This window comes from Dioscorea cayenensis, chromosome 3 (genome assembly GCF_009730915.1).
Source record: "Dioscorea cayenensis subsp. rotundata cultivar TDr96_F1 chromosome 3, TDr96_F1_v2_PseudoChromosome.rev07_lg8_w22 25.fasta, whole genome shotgun sequence".
Lineage (NCBI taxonomy): Eukaryota > Viridiplantae > Streptophyta > Magnoliopsida > Dioscoreales > Dioscoreaceae > Dioscorea > Dioscorea cayenensis.
This window is the reverse complement of record NC_052473.1, coordinates 14,216,460-14,242,977: the sequence shown is the minus strand read 5'-3', so window position 1 is coordinate 14,242,977 and position 26,518 is coordinate 14,216,460. Positions and strand designations below refer to the sequence as shown.

At 39.4% G+C, this 26,518-nt stretch overlaps 1 non-coding gene across 1 annotated transcript; it reads right to left on the bottom strand.

The window, feature by feature from the left end:
• Positions 1-24,934: 24,934 nt before the first annotated feature.
• On the bottom strand, positions 24,935-25,042 carry LOC120257721. Its single transcript, XR_005535810.1, has one exon. It is a non-coding gene; the product is annotated as a small nucleolar RNA R71 (small nucleolar RNA).
• Positions 25,043-26,518: the final 1,476 nt, after the last annotated feature.

Below are 26,518 nucleotides of genomic sequence, written 5' to 3'. Positions count from 1 at the left end.
AGGGAAAAATCATTCGAACCTTCGTTATTTTAGTTAGGTTAAAGTCTAATGGGAATAAAAAGATAATACTAGGAATAGCACCAGAATTCCATCAGTCATTCGGTTAGAAGTCCACTATTTCATCCTTTATGTTTCCATCAAGGGAGAGTACTCTATTTAAAAAAAAGCAATCTATCCATCTGGATTCCTCTTTTTAAAAGTAAGTCATTCCTGCAATCCTGTTCAAGAAAGAAAAAAGGGTGAATGACAACTAAGAGTTCTTTCAGTCGAGCAGTTGAGGGAACTAGTGAGATATGTTTCTCAGTCTACCATTCTTTCAGGGAGGAATTGAGCCTCAATCAGAGAACGCAAAGAAAGAAATCCTACAAGAGTGAGAACATCCAGAGTTAGTAATATAGTAAGTGAAGATTAAGTCTGTCTATTTAAAAAGCAATCTGGAAACTCCTCTTACGCGCAATGATTACTTGCCCTAACAATTGGCAGATTAGTGTAAGCAACAACAAGGCACAACAAGGCCATTCATATTAGCTTACTCCTCCTGCTTAATCACCCCGTGTTGACTCCTTACTTCGAGTTGAGCTCTTGTTAATGGGCACTAGGCATAATAAAAAAAAAAAGCCAATTAACTAAACTAAGTTTTTTGCATCATGAATCTTCCAAGGCATCACTCGAGGAATAAGGTAGTATAGTACTTTGGGTCGCTCCAAAGTTCTTGTTTTTCTAGATTCTCGGTCAATATCCATAAGAAAAGAAGATAAGCAGCAACTTTGTCAACTAACAAAAAGCCATTCCACATAAAAGAAAAAGCCCTCAAAATTACTACCAGCACTTTAACGATTAGGGAGTCAGCTGATTCAGATGGTTTAGGAAAGGAACATCTATTCACTAGTTCCAAAAGAAAGTCATATGAGCAGCAGTAAAAAAAAGAGTGTTTGAGGATAGACCTTACCTTATGGTTATTATTAATTTATGATTCACACATGAGACATGCTTCTGGAGTCGGCATAGCTCTTTATTTACCCATGGGGCCATGATAACAATTATCGTTATACTTCCCGACCAACATAGCCGAATATTAAGCAGTTTGAAGATGGGCTTTCGAGATGGATATTCATAACTATATAATCATAAATAGGAAAAACGTATCTAGTCCAAATTGAGTGATTTGTTTTAAGGGTTGACAAATCCAAACTCTCACAATCTCAGGGGAAGGATTGCTGCCCTAGATGGGTAAGAGTCGTTGTCTTGGTCTAAGCGCTAAACCGCATCCCTGTGTGGTACTACACCCACCCACCGCCCTAATTGATCCTTCATTTACTTTAGACTAGCTTTACATTATGAAATACCACTCGGGGAGTTCAAGGGAAGAACCCAGAACCCGATCTACGGCCAAATAGCAACTCGCACGTAAGCATACATGTTGCACTTCGAGCAGAACTCAAAGCGTTCATAGTGCTGATCCCCTGACCAACATATCCATTCTTGTAGATCTAGGCATTGCGTGGTTGTTTTGCAAGATCTCGCTTTGAGTTCATAAAGTGGATCAAACATGTGTTCAGCTTGATTCATTGGTGCAGTCACTTCGTCATCTTATGATTTGAAACCGCCTACACAAACAAACTACTAAGTTCTTGTTTGGTGAGTCCCTTCAGCTTTGTGTGCTCCTTCGGTTTTGTAGTAGCAAGATCTGGCTTTTGTTTGGTTCGAAGATTGAATCAGTGGTTAGCCTATGCTTAAACGATGGCATTCCAAGAAGTAACTTCCTATGGTATGGGATGGTCCCCTATTGATGAATAAAATCACTTGAAAGAAAGTAATTTAACCTCTCTGGGCCTCTAAATTCTTTTTTAATAAAGTCTAGCTATAAGCTATAACATAACTGCATTGAACATGCTTCAACAAGACAAAAGGAAAAAACATAATAGAACATTCCCCGCTCCATAACAAAGGAAAGCTTGAATCGGAAAGGAAGGCCTAGTATTAGCGCTACGCCCGTATGGAGAAATAGGCCATTTTGCTTTGCCTCGATAGTAGGACGTTCAAGAACCAGATAGAGCAATCCGCCAAAGAAATGATGTATGTGAAAATATTCCTATCCTCTCTTCTATAGTTGAACCAACTATCACTGGAGAATCCATGCCAATGATAGCTATAATAGAAACCTCAGTTGAAGGAAGTCCACTTCCGAAAAAGAAGGGGACAATAGCACCGCTCCCTTTGAACAAAAAAAATCATCCCAACCAAAAGGACAACCATTTGTATGGAAATCCATTTGATAAGAGGTATAGGATGGAACTGAATCTGCTTTGAGAGGGTCTCATTTGCATGACTAAAAGAAAGCTTTAGCTAATCGATGGCATGCTACGGAGCTTCCTTAGTAGGAAAAGGGCGGAAAATTTCTCTTTTCTTTCCTTCCAAAATAATCTCTTCCTCCTCTGTGATTTCCCCATTGTCGCCTATACTTCCTTTCTTCTTGATGTCGTGCCTCTGTTTCTGTTTCTCCCTATCCCTAGTTGTTAGCTTGCTCTCCTAACCTAATAAATAAGTTTAATCCTTCTGTTCCGCTTGCTTTTGGCCTTATAGAGGTAAGGGGTGCGGGGGATAAGCGATCATGTATAGACTTTCCCGAAGAGCCATACATCCCAAACTCTTTCTTCACTTCAGAAATTTTACATACTCGGACTTCCATTACGCCCCTGAGAACCCCAAGGTTCCAGATCACTACTTGGCCAAAGCTCGAAGCCAGAGAGGTGCCGAGCAGCTTTCAAGAGACAAGCGTTAGTTAAAATAGTTTGGGAAGGTCGAATCCATAAAGAAAGTATGATTATTACTTACATTAAAGTCAAACTAGATTATTCTATTTAGTTCTAAAGTCAAGCAATCAAACTTTTTTTCCATTTTTATTCAAAATTAGAATAGAAATGACTACTCGTTTGTACAGAACTTTAACTCCATGAGAGATCTATATCATGTGGAGAAGGAGAAAGTTTAGTCTCATACACAGAGAAAAAATGTGTTCCTCTAAACAAGCATCATAGTAGGGAAGGTCATAATAACAGAGGAATTCTGATAATAAGACATAGAGGAGGAGGTCACAAACGTATCAGCGGAATAAACAAGATTCCAAGTCGGGAGAAGTTTTAACAAAACATAATCTGATCTGGTTGGAAGTGCAAACATTTTTCTTGTGCACTACAGAGATGGTGAAAAGACATTCACTTTATATCCCTTTTTCTTTATTGACTTTATTAATGTCCCAGGAGCTCCTATCCAAAAAAATAAATGGGAAATGCCCTTGGTTTTAATTTTCATAAAAAGAATTAATGTAGAACTGATTGGAAATACAACAAAACTACCTAAGAATCGAAAACTTCTCAAACTAGGGGAACACTATAATGTATGGGATGAATCAGAAGGGATAAATGACAGCAATGTTTTTCAGTAGTTCCAATCATATGCAATCATTGGCTCAAAAGAACTAGTAATATGGAGAAGATGTTCATGTTTGGAATTGAAAAATGGGGTGGAGAAAGCAAACAGAAATGCAAATTACTCACATCTAAGTCTTTGGTCAGAGGTCAATTTTGAGCGGGAAAAAAGTGAAATATAGAGATTCTCTTTGATACACTTTTTAAAATGTACATAAAGAAAGGTCTATGCCCCCCTGGAACCAATCAATGTAGTACGACTGAACGGACTGACTAGCCTTTTCGAATTTTCGATCATTTTGTTTGTTAACTCTTTTTAATCATTCTGTAATCAGAGGGATTCCATTGAAAGGAAGATACTTAAGCTAAAATCTCCTCTTTCACTATCCTTATATATATAAGAAAAAGATATTATGATTTTGGATCGACCTCACTAAATCCCCTTTCTTGGTGGGGAAAGGAGCAGAAAAACAAATCGTTAATCAATCCGACACCGAGAGACACTCGTTTGGATCCATTCGTTGGAAGTGCTCATAGCTGAATTTTGGCGGGTGGACATGGCTACTGACTATGGCTGTTTGGTCTAAGTTCCAACCCAGACAAAGAAGCACGATGCTTTCCTTCCATCTTTATATATAGTCTATTTCCCTATTATATTATAGCTTTGAATGCATTTTTTCATTTTTTTTATTTACGGAATTCATCATCTACTTTAGTCTTGTACTAAGTACTCTCAATTTTAGCAGAACCTTTGCTAGCTATGGTCATCCTAGCCTACCAAGTAAACAATTAGGCCCACTCCCCTCTTGCACAGCCTGAAAGACTCCTTTTTTTTATGCTGATCAGAATGGAAGGATCTTTATATTATTTTTTCTCCATAACATTCTGAACACTTGACCCCAATATCGCCACATAAGGGGAACCTGATGGCGTAGCTTTCTTTGATGTGCAAACCCTAAAGAAAGACCAAAACTTTTTGGAAGATCTTCCAGTATGGACGACATTCTATCCTCTCTTTTTCTTATGTGGTGTTTCTTTAATTTAATGTAAACTAAACTGTTTTCTTTATTTAGACTTTCTATTTGTAGTCGCTGAAGTGTCTTATTGCAATAATGTTGGTGTTCAGTCTCATCTGGGGAAAGGTATGTCGGCCGAGCGACTTCTAACATATCAGCTAGGGCCCGCAGCATACATGGACAGTTTGGTTTCACCCAAGCCGCGTGATCTGTAGCCCACGTGGTAGAGATGAAGAACCCACCTACCCATTTATGTTCAATAGTTTAAGAATTAGTCGAATCAGTTTGTTTATTTTGACTCTTCCTCACTAGATTATGAAGCTCTTGGCAATTGGGATTCAAACAATCGCCTCAACAACATCCGCCTAATCAAACTATGATAGCGCTTCCCCGAGATGACCTCTTGCTTTTCTAAAAAAAAAATCTCTCAAGTCCAGTGCAAAAAAGTATGTTTTAGCACGGAATTTGAGAAGTTCGCTTTGGCCTAAACACAAAGCGCTTCTTTCGACTTAACCTAAGATAAGCTGGACACATAAAGATACTGATCCCTCCGTATGTGTATAGCTCAAAACTCAACAGTCATTCTTTTTTATTGATATGTTGCTTCATAAGCGACGGAGTTCGTTCAGCGGAGCAGACATCGACACCGTACCTTGTTCAGTTCTACTTGTCACTATGCGGATTAGAAAAATTGATTTTGGTGTGGCCTAAGGGGGACGCCTGCCAACGAAGACCATGGACAGGGACAATTATGAACCAAGTGAGGCTACGATGTGGTGGATTGAGAAGATGATAGTGTTTGTGCTTGCTCTGAGACTACTAGCCTTAGTATGTCTTGATTCCCTTATCGTTGGTATTGTCCGAACTGGTCTTCCGGTCTGAATACCTATGATGAATCCCTTACGGGAAGCTGTGGGAGTGGATTGGTTGCCAAGACATCAAGTTTCAGCTATACCACCAAGACTGCTTCAATTCGGTCGTGTATATCGGTGGAAAGGCTAAAAAATGATTAGCAAGGCTTCTTCGCTTCGATTGTCAGGAGAGATAGAGAGTGATTGTGGAGGCCAAATAGCAGGGGTTTGGACAACTAGGTTTGTCCCAGATGGGAACATATTTTGGACCAGGAGAAACCTTTCTTTCTCTGGCATTCATTTTTTCTTATCTATTGTTATGCATGTTTGCTATGTTTCGGATGAGGGCTAAGGTCGAGGCATACGGCCTCAATGCTACCCTGGATTGACCTCGGGATAGATACTATAGACAGAAAAGAGAAGAGCTTGTTTGAAGGCATACTGCCTCAATGACCCCCTCATTGAGGCAGTATGGACCCCCTCATTGAGGCAATATGGACACTTTTGGGTGTTTTTGAGTCTCATTTTAAGCTCGTACGGCCTGAGCTTCTGGGAAGGAGACTTGGGGGGGTTAGAAAATAAGATATTTGGAGGATTTTTTGAGACGGGAGGGAAGGACTTTTTGGCAGCCAACACTTAGAAGAAAGAAGGAGAAGAATGAAGACATCTTTAGAGATCTTGCCTTGAGGCTTGGAGGTGATCAAGAGCTTGAACATCAAGGCGAGAGCTTCATCATCAAGGGAGGAGGAGCATTCAGCATTCATTAGGCTAGAGAAAGCGTCATTCGGCTGCCATTGTTCTTCTTCATCATCATTCGGACTAGGGAGTGCCACTTATGCATTTGCTTTGTGTTTTCCTTGAGTTTGTTATACTTGTTTGTTTGATTGCACACTAGACCCCCAAGGCCACCGGATGTAGGTGAACCTTGGGGCGTTCATCATGTATTTTGGATGCTAAACTTTTATTTGAAATGCATTGGATTGATTTATGTCTTGGCTCATTGTTCTTCATGTCTAGAACTATGAAACAGAGAGTTCCTTAGCTCTTTATTGAGTTGTACATGTAGATGTGACCTACTCACATGTACTAGATCATTAATGAGCTAGAAAGGGTATTCTTGGATTGACATGTCGAGAAATTGGATGTCCGTAGCCCCTCCGCATCTTAAGGATAAACTTAGGTTGAGTGTATCCATATCGCGTGATCTTCCTTTACTGAATTGGGGTTAGGGTTTAACCACTGAGAAATTGGGGTTGAACTAACATTAAGATATGTTGGTTTAAATCACCCTTGCTATGTTATTTTTATGCATCCATATTCCTTGATGACCCCTCATGGGGATCCTCATCCCTAGGCCTATTTATCTCATCATTTCTCCTGTAATCTCTTTTCTTGCCTTGAAATTGATATACTTGTGATTTTTTTTACGTTCTTGCATATATTAGAGTAGTATACCATGTTTAAGTTGTGAGGTTAGAAAGTAAGTGATGGAGGAGTAATAGGAGCTCCTTAGCCCCGTGGAATACGAACCCTGTGTCATTCACAGTGCATTACTTGCCGACCCCGTACACTTGCGGGTGAGCACACCACAGTGCTCCTCCAAAACACTCCCAATTCCACACTTTTCATTGAGGCAACATAAACGGGCACACGTTTATGCCGTAGATCACAACTCTTCTTCTATCAAAGTCCTCATTGGTGAAGATCTTGCTATCAATGCACAAGTCAGAATACGCAAATATGGTTGCCTTCATGCCCCTCTAACTCATTGTAATGACTTGAATACATGGACGTTGGCACACATTCATGTATCTTAGAGCCCCACTTGTGTCTTCGCATTTGTTCCTTCCAAGATTCCACCGAATAGTGCATTCATGATCTACTTTTTGCTTCTTTTCTTAATACTTAGCTTTACAACCCTACATGCGCAAAAGAACACAAGTACACATATATTAGCGCTTAAACCTGATAAAAGTAATGCTCATTGTAAGGAAAGAATACTTCGCATTCTTATCACACAAGCACTTATCAATAGTCCAAGGTACTAATAAAGGTTTTGCATCTCTTATTACAAAGAAATCTAAAAAAATAAAAAACAAGAGACAAGGTTGAAAAACATCTTGAAAATTCCCTCAAGGCTTCTTTCAAGATGGACGATGATGGACTCTCCTGGATTAGAGTCAATGTTGCCATCAAATCTAGTACCAAATGGGTTGATGGAGTGGCATCAACTCTTCCTTGATTGCCCTTATGCAATCTCAAATCGGAATCTTAGCATCTAATGAAAAATTCCCAAAAAGTATCCTTCGAAAAACTAGTTGTTGGGCTTTCTAAGATGGGTAAATAGATAGTGCACAACTTTATTTAGGGCATGTTTGACCTTTGTTAATTACTTGCAGCACTCAAGACTCAAATCTTTTTAATTTCAAGCATCTAGTAATAAGCATGGCCAAAGATCATGTTCGTGCTTCTTGAGCACAATTGTGCTCTAAGGAGGAGAACCATGTTTGAGCTTTGCTCTTTAATTTCCTTTATTCTATGATCTTTATGCCCTAAATATGCTGGTGTTTGGGTTGAGCTCATCTTTAGAAAATTTCTTTAATGCTCGTTTCCCTCTTATTAATTCTATATTTTTCTTCCTTTTATCCCTTGAACCTTATTACTTGCTGAATGTATAAAAAATAACGAACAAATCCCAAGATCAGTGAAATTCATGCAAAAAAAGTGAGCTAGATGCAAGCATATATAGTATGAAAAATATCTATTTCATACACTCATTACCCAAAAGTAAGCTTTTGCTTGTTTACAAGTAAAGAAGTGCGGAATATGAAAAATAGATTACTACATGACCTCTGACCTCAAAACATATAGGATTCATTTATATGTAAGAGAATCATAGTGATAAGTAGTACAGGGCCCCTTGCATATCTGCAAGTGCACTAGTCATACAAGTAGTATAATATACCCGAATGGGTTAGGTAGTGGAATCCACAGGGACTAGTAAGCTCTTGATACTGGTTGAATTCCTAATATCTATCCGGTTCGAAAGGTAGAGTAAGACTTAAATCTAAGTAAAATAAAAGAAGAGAAGAAGAAGAAGAAGAAGAGAGAGAGAGATAGAGAGAGAGAGAGAGAGAGAGAGAGAGAGAGAGAATTTGATAGGGTGTAGATGGGTAAAAAGATCTATGGGAAGAGCAACGCCCTGGGCTACTCCCCTCGACAAATGTATTGACTCTAGCAATGATTACATAGTACATCTCTTTGGAACATAAGAAACCCTAGGAGGAGGGTTTGATGCCGCACGCCCTATCTCTAGTTACATACTCAACCCCTTCCCCTATGTGTGCTCTAGCAAGATGGATTTCCTCAATCATTTATCTAGACGGCCGGTATGCAACTATGGTAGACATGCTCATCAAGTATGCAATTACAACTACGGTAGACATTTGATGAGTTCATCATACATTATATTTAATTTACCCCCAAATTGCATTCTGTTTGTCTTTTAGCAAACATTGTATATATTTTGGTGTTATTTTGGATATTCAATTGTTATTGTGTAAACTGATAGGTTTTATAATGATTGAAGAATTTCTAAAAAAAAATAAACAAAATAATGTTAATTGCTACGTATTTAGAATAAGCACGACCTAGGCACTGTCTTGCTTATCGGCCCTGCGTATTACTGGCCTTCACAACAATTTTTCAACAAAGCAAGCAAGGCCACTATTCCTAGAGAACAAGCATGCTTCAGGGAGAGCACGACAGTGCTTTGCCCGTGCTATCTCCTTTTGTTATTCACTGCCTTTAAGAAAATCCAAAGCATGGTTTCTTTGCCTTGAGCACGTGCATGATTCTACGGAGCACAAGCTGAGTATGATCATGCCCTACCCATGCTTTTAACTGTCTAGAGGCTTATTCAATTTTTGCCAAATTTCTGTGAAAAGTATAGCTTAAGCATAATTGTGCTTAGGCCGTGTTCAACCAGAAAAGCGCTTTTTAAGCCTAGATCTAGGAATTTGATAGGATCTTTTGGCTGGGACTTCTCTTCTCCTCTTGCTAACCACTATAGGATTCCTTGGTGAGGCCATGGAAGATCTTCCCCACACCTTCTATGGAGATAGAGACTGAGTTTGGATGCACATTTGGGGGTGGAGCTAAGCCGGTGGGAAGTCCTTCATAACTCATTTTGGAGGGATCTTGGAAGGAAGAGGGAGTCATGTCTTCTTGTTTTCTTTTCTTTATTCTTTTCCCATGTATTGAGTGTACCATGAGGGGCTAACCGTTGTCTGGTGCCCCGGGCTTTCAAACCTTGTGTGATTGATGTACTTGACTTACTTGTTTTCAATAGCTATGGAGTTTTTTTATTACATTTGTTAAATCTTGTGTCTTATAACTTGACATGCTTGAATTACGTAGTTGCATGTGCAGAACTTGACTTGTAGGGTTTGCCATAGTTGTAGTTATCTTCCTATGATTGCAAAACTTGACATGTATAGTACACATAGTTGTATGTCTAAAACTGATGAGTGCATCTAATATCATATTTTATTACCTCCAAACTTGTATTTTATTTATCTTTCAACAAGATTTGTAAATATTTCGGTGTTATTCTGGGCATTACATTGTTATTGTCCAGAATAACAAGTTTTAAGACACTAGTAAATGTTTCAAAGCAAAAATTGGCAAAAGAAAGTAAATGTTTAAGTGTTCAAGATAAGCACAACCTAAGCACGATCTTTCTTATTGCCCATGCTAATTACTAGTCTTCATAAGAAACTCTCAACAAATACAAGTAAGGCTACTATTCTCAGAACATAGGTGTGCTTCGGAGAGAGCACGACCATGGTCTGCTAGTGCTCAATCCTAGTGATTTTCACTACCTTTCAGAAAATATTAAGCACAGTTTCTCTGTTCCTTTAGGCGACCTTTCCGGAAGCACGGGCTAAGCACGACCATGCTACCCATGCTTTTCACTTTCTGGACACTTATTCATTTCCTGCTGAATTCCTATGAAAAAGTGCTTTTTAAGCCCAGATCTAGGGCATTTTTGAAAGCTTTTGGCTGGGTTCTTCTTCTCTCATCTTGGTGATAGCTTGGGGACTTTGGGTAATCTTCACCACCAATTTCAAAGGATGTCAAGCTAAGGTTGGAGACATACTTAGAAGTCAAGCTTAGTGATAACGCCCGTTGCGTATGTCCCGCAAGTGCACGGGTTTGTCGAAGTAATAAAATCCCAGGTGAGTGGGTATCGTATCCACATGGAATAGGGAGTACAAATACTTAAGTTATTTCTTAACTAAGCGAAAATATGAATAGTGATTTGTGTGGTAAGATATAATGCAAATAAAAGTAAAAGAGACAAGAGAGAGCACAAGTAAAGGAGAGGTAAGGCAATCCATATAAATGGGGTACTCGGATATTGATCCACCTAGGACAATCATTTCAACTGTAAACACCCTCTATTATACTTCCTAACTAATGCATTAATGAGTCGTGGAGATCCTTTAATAATACATGGTCCCAAATCTAAGGTCAACCATGCCTAACCCTATACATGTCCCGGAGAAGAAATTGAACAATCTCTCAACCTCGCACTCGTATACAATTGCAATAAGTTCTAGGATTCCAAGTGATAAATCCTCTTCCTATATATAGACTCAAATCCTTTGCTCGGTAGGAAGGTCCCTAGCATAATTAAGCCCTAGATGCTAAAAATCACTCAACGCTCACTCCATTTGCACTCTTAACTCAGCGCTAAGAGTGGAAGGTCGTCACTCAGCCCATTCACTCTACTATGACCGCAAAAGCTCGAGGGGGTGGGGTAGAATAAATCCCACGAAACGAGATGACTCAGCTATCTCTCGACTCACTCTCTCAACCCTCTCCAATCTAGCTTGGTCTAACTCTCGTGGTGTGTCACTGACTCACAAGGTTACCAACAAGAACTCTCAACCCTAGTGTCACTCTAAGGGAGTATTTATACAATCCATGCATTTAAGATTGGAACTCAATAAAAACATCAATTAATGAAAGCATAGTAACAAGGTTCAATGAAACGAATACATCGTAGGATTCACAATATAAGTACCCACTAGGGGCATTAGCTCTCCATAGAGCTAATTACAATCAATGAAATCGAATGTAAAAGCAATGAATCCATAGAAAATCCCCTCGATAGACGTGATGATGGTCTTGTGGAGAGTCCTCTACTCGTCCAAAGGTCCCTTTGTCCGGCCTAGGATACATCTCGCCGGATTGGTGCCAATGAAAGCTCTCCCACTAACATTCTTCCAAATGGAGCGCAATGTCAGAGTCGTAGAACCTCTCCCAATCCCTAGCCAATACCTTTCAAAATCCTAGCCGCAACCCTCTCTCAAGTTGGGAAAAGATGGAGAAAAGAATGCTGAAATCAGGGCTGAAATCGGCTTTTAAAGGACTGAAATGCGGGGTGGGAATCCACGCGTCCTTGTGAATATTTCACATAGCCCATGTGGATTAACACTCTTTGGCGTGTGGAGTTTCCGCCGCGTCATGTGGCTTCTCACAGACGACTCCTCGCCATTTCGTGAACGATGCACGCTACAATATTTTACTACATTGCCCTGCTATGCTACCGATCTGAAAACACTCCCCGAAACCATGCTTTCATTGAGATAACATAAAAACGGCTGCGCTTTCGTCAGATGACGCTTTGCTTCTTCAATGAATGGCGCGTTCGCATGGAGATCTTGTTACACATGCACAAGCCGGAATACTTAGAATGTGATCGCCTTTGTGCCTCAAATCATTGTGCTAGCTTGAATACAAGGAGGTTGGCACACATTCTAGCATCTTGAACCCGACTTATGTCTTCGCGTTTGAACCTTTTCAAGATTTTCTCCAAATTGTGCACTCATTATCTACATTGGCTTGTTTCTCTAAGATTTGGCTTCACAACCCTATATGCATGAAAGTAACATAAATACACACATATTAGTATTAAAACCGGATAAAAGTAATGCTCATCATAAGAAAAGAACACTTCACACTCTTATCACACAAGCACTTATCACTTAGCCATTGAAGAAGTCCTTTGGAGCATATTTGAGAATATTTTGATTGAAATGGGGAGTCATGCATTCCTATTATTTTGTATCTCTTTTATTTTCTCATTTGTGTGAACCTATGAGGGACTAACCATTCTACAGTGCCTCGGTCTTTTAAACCATATTGCTTTGTGTACTTTGATTTACTTGTTTTTAATGACTATGGAGTTTATGAGTTCTTATGTTAAATCTTATGTCATACAACTTGATGTACTTGAATTCCATAATTATATTTGTAAAACTTGACATGTGTTGATTGTCATATTTGTAATGCTTTATGTAATTGCAAAACTTGACGTGTATGAGACCGATAGATATGACATTACACGTGAGCACACATATGAATATTAGGATTTACCTAATAGTTATTGAAAGCAAGGTAGTACACTAATGCACTTGGGAATTAGTCTAGGGCATTACTTGTCATTAGTGCAAGAACTCAACTTTTATCCACTTGTCCTTTACGTCTTTCTTCCTCAAATCACTTTAGTTTAATTACTTTACTTGCCCATTATTATCCGACTAGAGAGTAGAAGAAGAATTAGTATTAGAAGTCCCAACACCTGTGGTATGAAAACCCTACCCCTTACTGGGTACTACTTTATTACTTGTTATGATTCATACACTTGCGGAGAGTATACATCAAAAACTCAATGTATTTGATTATCGTAGATAAGACGTTGTGAACACATTTCAATCAGAGAATGTACATGATGGTTGTTGGGAGTAAGTCACTACACTTCACACTTGGGAATTAGCCCGAGTACTACTCCTTCTGGTTGCGACAATTGGTGTGAACACCAGTAAGTGCACGGGGTTGTCAAGTAATACCCATTAAGCGACACAGGGTTCATATTCCGTGGGGCTAAAGAGCTACCCTTGCTTCCTCTTCAATTGTTGTTGAGCCAACAAACCGGAGTTCAAGTGTTCTAAACTAGCAAAAATAGAATAAGAACTACTAAAGGAGAATGAAAATATGCTAGGATGAAAGAGTGAGAAATCTAGAGGAAAGAACGGTTACAGATATGGATTCCTTCAGGGCTACTAATGCTTGAGAATGTTAAGGTTATAAGGTAGTGGTGAATTTAGACCAAGAGATTCCCAAAATAGATAATCTCGAATCCCTCAGTGATTACCTCTAATCCTATATGAATATTAGTCCAGAGTTTCTTCCGACCAAATCCTCTTATGATTGCAATGTGGACATGGAATTCTTAAATTAGGGTTAAACACACATCTAGGTTCATCCCTAATAATTGGAGGGGTACAAAATGCCCGAATCCCTCAGTGTATTCATACATGGATCACTTTTAAGCTATGTGAGTCTAATACAAGGGTGCATCCCACGCATCCAAGTATAACCTAGGAGTTAAGCCACAAAGTTCTTATGCAATTCACCACATCAAAGAACACAAAGCTTGAATCACAAAATATAAGATTACATAAAAGAAATACAACATCCAACAATACATCTAAAAATATGATCATCCAAATTACAACAAGTAACCCTAGAGTTCATCATGTCCAAACCACAAATAAGTTAGTTCCTCATGAAAGAGGAACACTCATACAACTCCAAGGAACAAATAAACAAGAAAAGAAGCAAGAACTACCTATAGCATTAGATCACCTTGGATGGTGAAGTTCTTCAAGGTTCGAAGAAATCTCTCCTCAAACAATGATTTGAAGCCTTGGATCTTCTCCCAATCTCCTCCTCTGATGTTTGTCTCCCTTTTGGTGAAGCTTTGCTTGGTAGATTACCGGAAATCGCCAAAAGGGAAGGTGGGGCAGGGCCCAGAAGGCCTAAGAAGAAGATATCCCTCCAAAAAGCCCTAAAACCTCTTTTAAAATCGTTATTAGGATGGCTTAACGGTCTTGCTTACTTGCGTGAAGAAGGCCGTCAAAGTCTTAGGAATCCGCCAAAAATTCATGAGTGCTATAGTAAATGCTACAGTAAAAAATGCTACACTAACAGCGCATTTTTCATTCGGTTCATGGGAATCTTCACGGCCGTTAGCAAACCCATCAACAAAAACCGGGACCTTTCCATTTCTCAAGTTCTTCATACTACAGAAGTTAATACAGTATCTGGGGCTCTAAAACACCGTTTTCAGTGTCGTTTTCCTTCTTTTTTGCATTGTTGAGCTCACTAATAAGTGCTTACGTATTAGTAATATGAAGTATTCTTTCTTATATTGAGCATTACTTTTCTCAGATTTTATCACTTATGCATGTGCATTTGTGTTCTTTTGTGCATTTAGGGTTGTAGAGATAATTGTGAATTAAAGGAGCCAAAAGTAGATTATGGATGCATTTGTTGATAAAATCTTGGAGTGAACAAACGTGTAGACACAAGTTGTGCTCAAAGACTAGTGAGTGTGTGCCAACCTCCATTATGCTCCAACAAACATACAAATTGGAGGGGTACAAAGGCAGTCACACTCATGTGTTCTGACTTGTGCAATACAAGCATGACCTTCGTCAATATGGTTTCAATGAAGACGCGACGTGATCTACTGCATGATTATGTGCCCATTATTGGGGCCTCAAAGAAAAGAGTGGAATCAGGAGCATTTTGGCGAAATACTATAGCAATTTGTTGTGGAAAACACTGTAGCAAAATCACTATAGTAGTTACCATTCATAGCTCATAGGAAATCAACTTCTGGAAATCCACATGGCCTTGTGGAAATTCCACACGCCCGTGTGGATGCCTGATTCCAGCCCCTATAAATACTACAATTTCAGACATTTTGAAGAATCTTTTTCCCCATTTTTGGAGGCGCTCGTGGCTAGTGTTTGGATAGGCTTTAGCAAGGTCTTTGCAGTGGTTTCATGGTGTTCGACATTGCGTTCCTTCAAAAGATAGTTATTGGGGAAGCTTTCGTCGGCATCGATTCGGTGATGTATGCCCAAGGCTTGATGAGGGAACCCTTGGAGAAGATGAAGCAACTCCACAAGACCATCGATGCAGGCTACAAGGGAGTTTTATCTATAGATAGCATGCTTTTACTTTAGATTTCATTATTGATTGTATCTTGCTCCATGGAGAGATAAACTCCTAGTGGGTGCTTGGACTTTTAAACCCTAGGATGATTTTGTTTCATTGACTCTGGTTTTGTTTCTTTAATTGATGTTTTAATTGAGTTCCAACCTTCAATGTTTATTGCATTGATTTTCCCTTAGAGTGACACTAGTATTGCGAATCTATCTTGGTAATCTTTGTGGATGAGTGACACACCATGAGGGTTAGACAAAGCAAGGTTGGAGAGGGTCGAGAGTGTGGGTTGAGAGGTAGTGGAACGTCCCCTTTCCCTTCCAATGTGATTTATCCTACCTCAACGTCCCAAGAGTTTTTTGTGGTCATGATAGAGTGAAGTGCTAAGAGACAAACTCCGCTGGGGCTTAGTTGCGCAAGCGACAGAGTGAACCGTTAAAGTAATCTTTAGTGTTATGGCTTAATTGTGACTAGGGGTCTTTCGCCTGTACCAAAGGTTTAGATCTATACTAGGGAATAGGTTTCATCACTTGGAGTCCCCAGAGCTTTATGTAACCCCACATAGTGTGAGGCGTTGAGAGTATTCTTTTCCGCCGGGGCATAATGTAGGGTTAGTCACCGTTGACCTTAGGTTTGTTACCATGTGTTTTAGGATTTCCATGACTTATTAAACATCAATTAGGAGCCATAATGATTGGTCTTGCACTTGAATTAATAGTCCTAGGATGAGCAATGTCCTGGTGCCCCATCTTCTATCGACAGCCTCTCCTACTATTCTCTTGCATCTCTTTCTTATTTTCTATATTTCTATTTACATTGATATTGTTCACACCACTATTGAATTATATTCACCATAGTTTGATAGCAATTCTTGTGTTTCCGAGCACTATTCCCTGTGGATACGACTGCCAACTCACAAGGCTACTTTATTACTTCGATAACCCGTGCACTTGCGGCACACACACGGAAGGGGTGTGTTACTCACCTGGGTATCCTCAAGACCGGTAACACGAATAAGACCAATTAAACCACACAAATTTAAACAAATCATCAATCTATACATAAATAATACAATAAGAATACATATAAAATACACACATTTAGACGTTTGTCAACAACTCAGTCTATCTTACCAGGTTTTGTCATTATTCTTTCTTTTCTTTCTTAGTTATGTCTAGTTTAGATACTTCTCCAACCCATTTTTATCCGGCTAGAGATTAGAAGATCAATTAGTACTAGAAGTTCTAGTCTATGTGTTTCGACAAACCCTATTCATCGTGAAGTACCACTTTATTACTTGCTATGATCCCTACACTTGTGAAGAGTACATCAATAATGCACATCAATTTTTGCCAACACAACTAATGTTAATCCACACACCAAGTTTTGTAACATGAAACCATGGCAATCCACACATGAGTTTTACAATTCAAGATAGAGCATAAAGGAAATCACAAATAAACTCCATAATCAAAGCAAGATGAGTCAATCCATCAAAATGTCAAGGGTCATAGCCGTTTGCACCGAATGATAGTTAGCCCCTCATGGTTCTAAAAGCCATAGAAGGAAAATAGAATAACATGAAATAAAATCCATAAACTACCCTCTTGCTTCACAATCCTTATTGGTGAGCACGCAATGATTTTCTCACCAGCTTAACTCTACACCAATGATGATCTTTCAACCAAGATCTAGCCCCGAATGATACCAAGATCAGTCTTCACCCTTGTCCAAAAGAAATAAGATGAAGATCCCCTTTAAAAAACCTAACTTTGGGCTTAAAAAACACTTCTTGATATAAGCACGACCATGCTCTTGGCTGTGCTCTTGACCATATTCTTTATGGGACGTCTTGGAAATTATTTTTGGTGCGACTGTAGGATTTCTAGTAAAGTGCATGAGCAGAAACAAGGGCACTCTTCCTACACATGCTTCAAAAGCGTTGGTGTGCTCTCGACACTGGTCCTATACTCTTCAATTTCTGGAATTTCCCGTAAAGTGCATGGGCAAAAGCATATGTGTGCATTGTCTATTTGGCTAAAATCTTCTAAGTTCTGTAAACTTCATGGCTAGATGCATGGGTGTGCTTCCCAACCTTGTTTCCCTTGTAAATTATGTTTCAGCTCCATTTCACACTGGATTTGTTTTAAAACTCATTCTTTCATCCCAAGACCTAATTACCTACACAAATAAATATGAATACCCAAAGTAGCATTGATTTACAATAAAATATACACCAAATGACAAGTGAATCATATAACATTGTATATTAAATGACTATATATAATGTACTCATCAATAAGTGATCATAAAAGTTTTTGAAAATAAGTTTTTACCTCACGCACAGTCCCTATATGAGTGTGCGCTAACCTTGGCCAATGTGCTTATACCACTCAAGTCCAAAAAAATTGGAATAGACCTTCGTCAACCAACTTAAATAATACTTAGACTCTATTTAATGGGTAGTAACTTCATACAATACTGAGCATTCAAAAAGAGTCTGACTTCCTATTTTATTTCAATCAATTCCATATTTTTCCCCACTAATGGTCAAACTAGCAAGGATCTTACCCAAGTAAGCAAGTTGAAGCATAGTCAAGGTTTTGTGCTCAACATAATATGCTTTCCAAGTGAGTTTAACTTTAAGATAAGTTAAAAAAAATATACACTTTTACTAGTTTTCTCATAGACTCAAGGCTCCCAACCTAACTATCATGGACCATCATTAGTCTACACTCATTATAAACAACATGCACATAAAAAAATCCCATCCCCCACAATTGGATTGTACATTGTCCCTAATGTATACAATGAAGGCATGAAAATTTAGAAAAGTAGAGCATAAAAGGTAAAGAAGGTTTAGAACTTCTAAACACATAGAGTGTTGGAACATGTACTGTTGATGTGGGAGTTCCAATTCCAGGTATTCCAATGTTTAATAAATTCATAATTCATCCTGAGAAGCATGAAGGGTACACAAGTGAAGCTCAAGAAATGGAAAATACAAAATATGTAATATGAAAATAAAAAGTACATAATAGATGAAAATAGTTTAGCAAGGGACTCCCCTTGCTAATTTTATAAGTACAACTCAAAATGAAAATAAAAGACAAGTACAAGGTCACAAGATTAAAAAAAATGCTAGTGAAAGAATAAGAAATCGATGCTATCTTTGTGGTGTAGTGTTTGAAAGTTACTTGGTATCAACACTCAAATCTCTCATGGTGCATAAAGTAGTCAGCGGTAGGAGTGGAACTTGGATGCCAAGGTCTCAGCAATTAGCAAATGGACTAATGTCTTCTAGCTTTGATGTGCCTTGATTTGAGTGAGGTGCTCAGTGAAGTTAGGAGCTAGGGGCGTTGTGGCAGTTGTTGCCGAAGTAGGGACTAATGATGGTAGAGTTTGTGAAAAGGGAGCTATTAGAGATAAGGATGAAGAAATAGTCATGCTGATGTCAGGGGCCTGCTCCTGGGATATGTCAGCATCTACAACCCTATTAGTAGTAATGTTGGAAGTCCTAACTAGGTCCATGGATTGGAGGGTGTCCACAATGATTATGGAAGAAACCCCAGCTACCCTCATCACACTAACCCCTTAAGAAGACCCATCCCATGGTCAAGCTATGTGATGTAGGGGCTGATGACTCCAATCCCAAGGTATGTAGCCTAGTATTACATAAAGTATGTGCTGACATAATTCAAGTGGAAAGGAATCCCATTGGCCATACTCATTAAGAACACAAAGTCCCTCATGCTAATGAAGACAATATTGTTAACGCACCAATATTACCCTCAAGGCAGGAGATTAGAGTGATGACGGACCTCTAATGTGTGTGTTGTGAATATGTTAATATGCAAATAATGTTAAAGTGAGTCTGTGGATACCGCAAGTGTGTATGTCATCAATTAATACCACATGGGTGAGCACGAGGGTTGTATTTCCCTAGGAATGGTGAGAAGCTCCTATTACTACTTTTTGATATAGTCAATAGCCTAAAGGTTTATGTTGTTTCTTTATTCTACTTCTATAATTTATTAAACAATACAATTGGAGAATTGTTAAGTACAGTTGGAAGGAGTTGGATGATTGTATGATAGCATTGAGCATGACAATTGTATTCTAATATTAGACCGGGGGAATTCAAGGACCTACTGGTCCCAATCTCTTGGCAGCCAGGTTTAAATCATTAGGTACTTAAGATGGAATCTCTTTCTACCCCAAACTTCCATGTTTACCTTAAGTACAAGAATTCCTCTAAAAGGGATAAATCAAACCATAAGCCTAACAGGAAATCGATCCCTAATCCAGAAAACTAGCTATGGTTAATCTCTTAGCGCTTGCATAGATCTAACATGGCATGTCTGTTATAATCTAGGGGCATATTGAGAAGTGCTTGTGCGATATGAATGCGAAGCGTTCATTCTTTATGTTGAGCATTACTTTTCCCAGGTTTTTACATTAATATGTGTGTTTTTATGTTACTTTTATGCAGGTAGGGTTGTGAGGCCGAGTATGAAGGAAATAGGCCAATGTGCATCATAATGCACCGATTTTGGAGGAGATCTTGCTAAGGTTCAAACGCGAAGACATAGGTCAGGTGTGAGATGCTAGAGTGTGTGCCAACCTCCTCGTATTCGAGTGAGCACATTCATTTGGAGGAGCACAAAGGCAGTCACTGTCACACCCACCCCTTCTACTGAGGTAAATGTGGCACCCATCAGTTAAAATTCCCTTTTAACTGGAAACTGACACCCTGTTTTAAACAAAATCAGACCTACAAATCACAATTTACAACTTTACACCAACTACAGGTTCAAATACATAAATACCATGAATACAATAACTCAAATTTGCGGGTACAACCGCTACAAGATCACAACAACAATAAATAGAAAGAAAGATATGGGACCCACTGCAATCCTGGATTCAACCCTGACTAGCTCTATACTCAAACAGGCAATCTAGGGTCCTGCTCCTGCGACTTCTGACGACATTCGGGTTGGTCGGTGAGTGGCTTAATAATTTTAAATACTTAAATCTGATGTATATAAAGTATATAAATACCAAGCTGCTCAAATAATTTTTCCAACTTTTCCAAAAATACCGGAATTCTAGCAAAAATACAATTCTTAAAGAACTCTTGAAACATAAATTCAACATAAATCAACATCAATTTGATTTTTCTCGGAAAACACAAATTTTGTGAGAGTCCGGTCTCATCACGATTCAAAAATATAACATAAATCTCAAATTCAAAATAAAAGCAATACCCAACACTCACCCGACGATAACATGGTCTAGAAAACTCTCTAAACCCTCGCAGTGGCAGCGGCTAGGTTCGAGCCGTCAAGTAACTCATGTCCTTAACGTTGACCCATCGGTTCGCGCGTCGGTGACCCCGACTACCCGATGAATATCGATCGAGGGCTCTACGCTCCCACCGAGCGGCCCTCGTGAAATCAACACCCGGGTCCACCACGCCACCTCTAAAGGGCGGCCCGTGGGGACCCACTCTGCGATGAGTCGGGCCTTAGCCCGTCACCATCAAAACCATCAAGTAAATACATCAATAATACCATCTGTATAAATCATAACACAGGATCCTTTTCTAGGACAAGTATTCACATCACGGAAATAAACATTATTTTCCACAAAGCCAATGCCAAAAGTATAACAATGCATAATACCAGTAAAGATCCATGATACCATTCCTATACCAGGAATGAAAACCAATTCCACAAATATTGTCGGTAAAAACATTTTAATACGCGCACATGATTTCCCAAATCATTCCAAATCAAAGCAGCATATGTACCCATCCAAAAATAAATACATGAATTGAATAATTAAATCATGTATACATGTATTTCCACTATTCACAAATACGTATAATTATACAAAACTGATATATCAATACGGTTATCATGGCACATCGTAGGAAAATAAATATAAGTATATTTCGACCTTATACGCAATTAAACATGATAAAATGAAATACTTAAACATTTATTTCCAAAATACTAGCCATTAAACAATTATTTCAAAATAATGATAATAATTTATTTATTTAAAATAATAGCCACTACCAACTCACCTGGTCTCTTTGGATTTCTTGCTAGACCTGGAACTCCCTCCCAAGCCTAATCAACACCTAAGAGGATAACATAATAAAATAAATAATATATTTAAACTCAAAAGAAAATACAAAAATAATAATCAACTCTCTATTGGGTCCACTCACTCCAATCGGTTAAAATTCGACCTTGCATAATCCAACTGGCTTTCAATTGCAGTTAAACCAACTCAATTTAGACTTAACACAGTTAAACCAATCTGAACCAATCTCAATTCCATTGAACCAAGCTCAATTACACTGAACCAAACTCAATCAAACTGAACCAGCTTGAACCAACTCAATTCTTATTCAAAATCCATTGAACCAACTTGGTTCAGTCCAAAACCCTTAACCCAAATCTACTGAACCAAACCCAAACCATCTCAACTTGATTTGATCAAGCCCATCTCAACCAAATCAATTCAATTCAACCAATTCAATTCCAACTTGGTTTGATCCAACCAAATCAACTTGGCTAACTCAACCCATTTCAATCTAACCATTATCATTAACCTCCTAATCATCATAATCATCAATTTAATTAACTAAACCAAATCCTAATCTCTGTGCTACAGTAATTGCTACAGTAAAACCGAAAATCTCATCCTCCATTCAAGCTAGATTCATCACAAATACAAGTATTTTCCAACCAAAATTGAAGCAACAATGTTTATTAACAATAAATCATCATTTTCCATCATCAAGCTCTCTCTTTTCTAATAAAATCATAAAATTTTCAATGCAAAATACATACACACACATCCAAGTAATTAATACATAAACTACCAAAATCCTTACCAAAGAAGGCTTCATCCATGCTCCCCTCCAAGTATCAAGCTTTGTCTCCTCAAATTTCTCTCCAAATCTCTCTTTTTTTTTTTTCTTCTCTCGGGTACTGTAGCACAAAGATGGAGAAGAAGATGAACCATCAAAATCTAGAGTTTTCTCCAACTTAAGTTTTCAGCCGAAATTCACGTTTAGTTCCTCAAAATACAATTTCTTACAAAACAGTCTCTGAAAAACTCACCAATGATCCCTGAATTATGAAATAGTATTCTCAAAAGGTCCTTTCAAATTACCCAACGGTCCCCAGGTTATAACACAACATTTTAAAAAGATCCCTTCCATCTTACCTTTCAGTCCTCGGTTTCAATAAACATTTCATGTCCATCCTTTTCATTTATTCTTTAACCCAAAATCTTTTAAAAACTTTTACATTTAAGTCCTTGTTCTTTCCACTTGGGTTTCTCACCAAAATTACTCTGTACAAAAAAAATCTTACTGCAACTGTAGTAATACCCCTGAATATATTTTTCCACCAGGTATCCAAAGGTTCAGGGTATTACAGTCACAATCGAGCATTCCGACTTATGCATATAAGAACAAGAGATCCACCAACATGTACATCATTGAAGAAGCAAGTGATTCACGATGTAAACGTGTGCCCGTTTGTGTTACCCCAATGAAAGTATGGAATTCGGGAGTATTTCCGCCCGATTTCCAGCCCTATTTAAAGTCGATTTTAGCCCCGATTTCAGCATTCTTTTGTCCATCTTTTCCCCAACTTGCGAGAGGGTTTCGGCTAGGGTTTCGAGGGGTATTGGCCAAGGTTTTGGAGAGGTTTTACGGCTTCGACATCATGATTCCATTAGGAAGAAGGTTGGTAGGGGAGCTTCGATTGAGGCGTATCCTATACCGGACGAAGGAATCCTTGGACGACAAGTAGAGGGCTTTCCCAAGACCATCGACACGACCATCGAGGGGGTTTCTTTATGGATTTATTGCTTTTACATTTGATTTCTTTGATTGTACTTAGCTCCATGGAGAGCTAAACCCCTAGTGGGTACTTGGGTGATTGTGAACCCTAGGATGTATTCGTTTTATTGAACTTCTTTATTATGCTTTCAATAAATTGATGTTTATTGTGAGTTCCAACCTTGAATGCTTGATTGTATGAACATTTCCCCTAGAGTGACACTAGGGTTGAGAGTTCTTGTTGGTAACCTTGTGAGTGAGTAACACACCACGAGCGTTAGACAAAGCTAGGTTGGAGAGGGTTGAGATGGTGAGTCGAGAGGTACAGAGCGTCCCCTTTCCCCTCCGACGTGATAGATTCTACCTCCGTTCCTCGAGTTCTTTGCGGTCATAATAGAGTGAGTGGTCTAAGGGATGAACCTCCACTGGGGCCTACTTGCGCATGCAATGGAGTGAAGCATTGAGAGGATCTTAGTATCTAGGGCTTAATTGTGGCTAGGGACCTTCCGCCTGGACCAAAGGGTTAGGTCTATAATTAGGAAGAGATTTATCACTTGGAATCACTAGAACTCATTGCAACTCTATGCCAGTGCGAGGTGTTGAGATTGTTTGATTTCTTCTCCGGGACATGTATAGAGTTAGGCATAGTTGACCTTAGATTTCGGACTATGTATGTAAGGATTTCCACGACTCACCATGGCATTCATTAGGAGGTATAATAGAGAGTTCTTGCACTTGAAATGGTTATCCTAGGTGAATCATCATCCGAGTACCCCATCTTTATCGATTGCCTTACCCTTTTCTTTATTCTTGCTCTCTCACTTGTTTCTTTTATTATTGAGAATTGAATCAATTTCACACTAATCACTATTGATCTTCCACATAGCTAAGAACCAAATTAAGTATTTTCACTCCCTACTCCTTGTGGATTCGACCTCGCTCACCCTGGATTATTACTTCGACAAACCCGTGTACTTGCGGGATATACGCATGAGGACCTTGTCAAGTTTTTGGCGCCCGTTGCGGGGAGTTAGGCATTTAGAGATACTTTGCACTTTGTTTTTCTTAGCTATTTCACTCACATTCTATTTCATATCTTCTTATTCTATCATCGTTCGATTTTTCTTTTTACGTACTTTTTGGTGCGGCTCGAGGTTATGACCCGAGCGAATCCATCAATATTGATTGAAGGAGACCCTGAGCTTGAATGTACACTTCGAAGGAAAGGGAAAGAACCTGTACAAGAACGACCTAATCCGGTGATTTGGAAGTAGAAGGATCGACAACATGGCGAGAACAAAATGAGCAACAACGGACACTATCCGATTATACCAGACCTTCAGTGTTGGGGACTCAATCGAGTATTATGCGTCCCCCAATCACATTTCGAAATTTCGAGCTAAAGCCGGCATTCATCCATATCGCGGTAGCGATCCGCTAATTCAACGGTTTTGGTGATGAGGATCCAAACATTCACATAGAGAGCTTCCTCGAGGTGTGTGACATCTTTGAAGATAAATGGTGTGACGGATGATGCCATCAAATTGAGAGCCTTCCCATTTTTCCTTAAAGGGGAAAGCAAAGCGTTGGCTACACTCATTACCTAGGGCATTAATCACTACATGGGAGGAGATGGTAGAAGCTTTTTCTAGCCCGTTATTTCCCTCCCGGGAAAAATCGACAAAGCTTAGGAATGAGATCTCATCCTTTATCTTTGTTGGAATTGGAGTCTCTATTTGAGACATGGGAAAGGTTCAAGGAACTCCTGCACAAGTGTCCGCAACACGGATTTTCGGAGTGGATGATTGTTCAAACCTTCTACAATGGTTTGAACCCGAGTACAAGGCAACTCTTGGATGCGGCGGGAGGTACCTTAGGTAGCAAGACCCCAGACGAGGCTCGTCAATTGATTGAGGAAATGGGGTTAAATAGGTACCCGATTGGAACGCTAGGGAAAAGAAAAAGGTGGCGGTCTCCATGAAATTGATCGCGGTAACTTCATTGGCGGCCCAAGTGGAGAGTTTGAGTAAGAAGCTAGATCTTATAGCTCGAATAGAGTTGCGACCGTGACAAATTGTACCGGTTGTGGTGGAGGACATGCTCCTTCCGATTGCCCAATCGTCATAGGGTGATGTTTCTTGAGTTGAGAATGTTGACTTTGTAGGTAATGGAATGAGACCTCAAGGGAATCCATACAGCAACACCTACAATTCAGGTTAGAAGAATTATCCTAACATTTCATGGAGTAATCAAGGACCATAGAAGACCATGGAGCCATCGGTGTTCCAACAACAACAACAAGCCCCTCAAGTGGAAAACAGAATTTCAGGCTTGGAAACCCGAATGAGCGAGTTTGGAGAAGCACTTGGCTAGATTTGTTCAATCGGCAAATACAAGGTTTGAATCGATCGAGGCTACACTTGCAATCACACCGCCTCCTTGCACAACCTTGAAAATCAAGTGGGGCAAATTGCGAAATCTTTTTCCGAAAGGCCACATGGAAGTTTATCAAGCAACACGGAAACCAACCCGAGAGAACATGTGAAGGCGATCGCTTTGAGAAAGCGGTCGTGAGGTTGAAGGGAGGCTTCAGGGTGAGAAGCCAGAAAGAACACGCACCCGAGGTCGTAAAGGTTGAGAAGGGAGCAAACAAAGAGAAAGAGGTGGCACCCCCACCTTTCAAGCCAAGAATCCCTTATCCCTCTAAATTAAAGAATCACCAAGGGGATGAACAGTATAAGAAGTTCCCGAGTTTTGTTCAAGCAACTCCACAGCAACATTCCTTTTGTTGAGGCTTTGGCTCAAATGCCTAAGTATCGCGAAGTTCACGAAAGACCTATTGACCAACAAGAGGAAATTGGAGGAGAGTGCTTCGAGTGGTGCTTGATGCTTCATGCTCGGTGGTGTTGCAAAAGAACATGCCGAACAAGAAGAAAGACCCGGGATGCTTCATTATTCCATGTAACATCGGCAACTTAGGTGAGGAAATGGCATTGGCGGATTCAGGGGCAAGTATCAACGTCATGCCATATATTTTTCTTCCAAAAAGCTAGGCTTGGGTGAGCCTAGGCCTACTCGGATGACTTTTACAATTGGCGGACCGAGCAGTGCGACATCCGAGAAAAGCATCATTGAAGACTTGCTTGTCAAGGTGGACAAGTATATTTTTCGGGTTGACTTTGTAGTGCTAGATGTCGATGAGGATGCGAGATGTACCCTTGATACTTGGGAGACCATTCTTGCGGACTTCCAAAGCATTGATTGACA